At 41.7% G+C, this 4,624-nt stretch overlaps 1 protein-coding gene across 3 annotated transcripts in view; it reads left to right on the forward strand.

Annotated features, from left to right (window-relative positions):
- Window positions 1-2,700: 2,700 nt before the first annotated feature.
- LOC121871018 (delta and Notch-like epidermal growth factor-related receptor) overlaps window positions 2,701-4,624 on the forward strand; it is a 340,989-nt gene continuing 339,065 nt past the window's right edge. For 2 of the 3 annotated variants that reach the window (XM_042373071.1, XM_042373073.1), the window contains exon 1: window positions 2,705-2,770. The gene's annotated coding sequence lies outside the window, so the exon portion shown is untranslated. Of the gene's footprint in view, window positions 2,771-4,624 lie in introns of all 3 variants that reach the window. The other variant, XM_042373072.1, reaches the window with a different exon arrangement.

Below are 4,624 nucleotides of genomic sequence, written 5' to 3' on the forward strand. Positions count from 1 at the left end.
CACAGACACACACAGACACACACAATGATGCGAGGTACACAGACACACACAGACACACAATAAACTGAGACACAGACACTCACAATGAGGTGAGTGACAACACACACTACTGCTCGAGCTGTATGTGTGGGTATCTTGTACGGGCAGTAGTGTAGTTTGAGATGGGCTTAACGTTCATTTGGGGAAAGATGTACAGTATCTCAAAAAAGTATCTGTCCACACTGTGTGATACAATATGAGACCATGGATGATAGAAATTGGGTTATCGCGCCCCTGCCCTGTATATTTTAACATAAGTAATGCAGTGTGTATTTATATCGGGGTAATTGATATGATGTTCGGTTACCAAATGTAGTAGGATCAGTATGCCTCAGAGCCACGCATACCAACCCTCCCGTGACATCACGAATTTCATGTACCATTTCGGAAGTTATTGGACCCATCCTTGCAGATACGTTTTTAGATACTTTACAGTATATTATCATTATATAGTCATCAGTCATCACACGCATCTCCCACTGCATCATTCCACACATTCACACTTTTCTAAACCCACGATCACTCATCTTTATTCAGCTTTGTTGTTTATTCTCTATGCAAACGGCTTATAAGAAATTCGATCAGCTATATTTCATAAACACCAGAAGATTTAAAAGAACGGGTTTCAAAATTTTGCTTGTTGCACTTGTATCTAAGACTGGAAGCACTGTTTGACCCCATATCAATAAAACATTAAAAAATAACTAATTAATAATATAAATACTTGTTATATTTCGTCAAAGTAAACCTCGAACAATAGTTTTTCCACTTCTATTTAGGTACTGAGCCGATTCTTCCCCGTCCACAGAAGCGGTGTTGTCCTACAAAGCTCCACACATGCCGTCTCTCACGTCTAATGCTCTTACTCACAAATGATTATTCCTACTTCCACACACTACCAATCTCTTGCACTTATGGCTCTTGGGGTAAATGAGGCTACACACTCACTCTTACAATCCCCGCCTAAATCTTCGGGAAAGACAAACACGCTTATTATCTTCCGTTGGAACGATTACCTGTGTTGGAGGGTTACAGTAAGAATTAAGAAGGTTAAATTAGATAATCCCATTAAGATTTATAAGACCAAGTTATTTATATCATATTCATTATTCTATAATGCCAATCGGTAAGACTGCAGAAGTTCTTCAACTCATAGGGTGAAAGCCATCCATTCTTGTTGATATTTTTTTTTAGGGATAATGTGAGTTACTATATGTTACTTTCTGTGTAATTGTTCCTACACTTGTTATTGTGTCTACTACTACTATTATTACTGCTTATGTGACCACTGTACGAACAATCAACACCAGTTGACCAGTCAGTCAGTCAATCATTCATCCAGTCAGTCAGTCAGTTGGTCAGTCACAGACAAGTCAGGAGCCTCCATCTCCAGAGTTCACCAGTGGATGAGACAATCAATATTTCATTTGCATAATCGACCATCTACCTGTTTAAAGTGATTGAGGAGACCGTTCACGCCAACTGACTTTAGGCCTGGATACCAACCACGCCAGCTGTGTTGAGGCGTGGTTACCATCCACACCAGTTGTGGTGAGTCGTGGTTACCATCCACACCAGTTGCGGTGAGTTGTGGTTATCATCCACACCAGTTGTGTTGAAGCGTGGTTACCATCCACACCAGTTGTGCTGATTTATGGTTACTATCCATGCCAGTTATGTTGAGGTGTGGTTATCATCCACACCAGTTGTGCTGATGCGTGGTTACCATCCGCGCCAGTTGTGTTGATGCGTGGTTACCATCCACACCAGTTGTGCTGATTTATGGTTACTATCCATGCCAGTTATGTTGAGGTGTGGTTATCATCCACACCAGTTGTGCTGATGGGTGGTTACCATCCACGCCAGTTGTGTTGAGGCGTGGTTACCATCCACGCCAGTTGTGTTGAGGCGTGGTTACCATCCACGCCAGTTGTGTTGAGGCGTATTTATTATCTATTCCATCTGATAAGTAATATAAATATACATGAAACTGAAAATATGGAAAAACACCAAAAACGTCTGAAAGAAATTTGTATAGAATAAATGTTTGTTAGTCATTTTATAAACAATCAAGACTTTACTGTTAACGTGAGAAGGACGCACCTTCTTATGAGACACACCTTTCCACGAGACACCCTTCCACGAGACATACCCTCCCACAAGATATACTTGCTCACGAGACACACCCTCTCACGAGACATACCCTCCCACAAGACACACTTGCTCACGAGACACACCCTCTCACGAGACATACCCTCCAACAAGACACACCCTCCTACGAAACACACCCTCCTACGAAACGCATCCTCCTAAGAAACACACCCCCCCACGAGACACACCCCCCACCACGAGACACACCCTCCCACCACGAGACACACCCTCCCACCACGAGGCACACCCTCCCAAGAGACACACCCTCCCACGATACACACCTCCCATGAGACACACCTTCCCACGAGACACACCTGCCCACGATACACACCTCCCATGAGACACACCTTCCCACGAGACACACCTGCCCACGATACACACCTCCCATGAGACACACCCTCCCACGAGACACACCTTCCCACTAGACACCCTCCCACGAGACACCCTCCCACGAGACACACCTTCCCACGAGACACATCTAATTTTAGTAATATAAACGGGATATTTCTATTTTAACAGAGGCAGCCTACCGTGGCCAGCGGGGAGGAGCACCTGGACGTCTGGACATTGTCCTCAGCAGGTAGGAGGACGGAGAACCACAATTTACTGACTCTGACAAGGAACTGAACCAAATCAAGCCTAATCTTATCTATCCCGAACCGAACTTATCATATCCTAACTTCCCTAACTTAGCCTAAACAACCTGAGACTCAACTTAGCCCTCACCCGAATCTGAATTAACTTACACCTAACATAACTTAACCGCAGCAACCCTGACCCCAGCCTTACCTAACCTAACCTAACCTAACCTAACCTAAGTAATAAAAACCCCTTTTCTTAATATGAAAATTCTAATCACATTTCCAAGGATAAGTTTGAGCCGAGGACTATTCTTGGTTATCGTCCTTAATAATTAATCAGACTCAGAATTGTGCGCTTTGGGGGCTGTAGTGTTGAATTTATGTTTGTTGTTGATTCTAGAGTAGTTGTTTTCATGGAATCCGGGAGCGCCAAGCTATTTTTGATAAAAGTGCCCAACATGCCCAAACGCCTACGCCCACCCCTCTCAGGGCATCACAATGAAACTGTAACTTCTGGTTAAATGTTCGCTGATTTGAGACAATTGTTTTTTATTCTTGTGAACGTCGTTTGATGCAATAAAATAAACTCAAAATGGCTATCATATGGCACTATGCTCAAAATGGCTGCCAAAATAGTGATATTTACAATAAATGTTTAAATGGTGGAAAAATTAACATCATATCATTTTATTTTGACTCTACATGTCTTTATATATCAGCAGAGCAAATGCTGTCGGAATTACTTGAGGTACAAAATTGGAATGACAAAATAACCAAAATGGTGGTTGCCAACTAATGTAAATCTGTCAGTAATATTCGAACTGATGAAACCACTGCATATCCCAATGATATTCCAAAACTGTAGGTTCCATGCTAAATGTTGAATTTATACCTTATTGGCAATATTAGAAAAACGACATTAAAATTCTAATAACGTCCCTTCCTGTCTGTTCCATCTCGTGAGGCCACCGCCAGAAGGAAGGGCAGGACTTGGTTACCCTTCCTGACAAAGGGTAACCCACTAACCGAGATGCTTCTAACACATGCAGACAATAATACAGCAAGAACATACAAACAAGAATTGCTTTTTACAGACCAATGCCCTTTTTCTTTTTCTTTAACTTTATGTAGGCCTCATGGGTTGCTACTGGCTCCTAAAACATTGTAGCGCTAAAGCGTAGGTTGAATTAATGTCCCTTTCAAGTGCTATCCGTTTATACGTAAAAATAGAACAAATGGTATGACAGTTGGGTGGTTATGTCCTGGAAAGGATTGCTTGTGAATATGGGTTAACAAACAAACATAACTCAGTGTTAACAACAGAATCCGTTTCAAGGATATTTTGTGGTGTTCTTTAAGCCTACAATTATTTATATCCTTCCTTCTAGCACCGATGTTTCAACTCATTAGATAGTAAACTCCATTTCCTCTGAAAACATAAAATCAGGTGGTCTGAAGCTGCTGTGTTGCTTAGACCTATGAAAGTTCATCTGTGTGCCAAATTTCTGCTGTACTTTCACCTTCAGATCAGTACTGCGACTTCGCGGTAGTCTTTTTTCAGATCCTATTTGGTTGAGGGGGTGATATAACCTGGAGCACCGTATAGAATTCGTATTGTAATGATATAGACAACAAGTAGCTAGTACATGTCTTCCAGAATATTATCTTTATCACCGAAAAAGGTGATTCCTCTCTGGTTCTTAGCATTTTTTTGTGATAATCAACATCGACGGTCAAAAGAGATCTTGTTGCAAATGTAAATAGGATTATATGGGCTCCAGCATTATATTTAGCATTGTGACTCCGTTTATGGAACTTGACATACGCCGTGAGTGTTATATCTGCATTTTCAG

This window comes from Homarus americanus, unplaced genomic scaffold, assembly GCF_018991925.1.
Source record: "Homarus americanus isolate GMGI-L3 unplaced genomic scaffold, GMGI_Hamer_2.0 scaffold52512, whole genome shotgun sequence".
NCBI lineage: Eukaryota > Metazoa > Arthropoda > Malacostraca > Decapoda > Nephropidae > Homarus > Homarus americanus.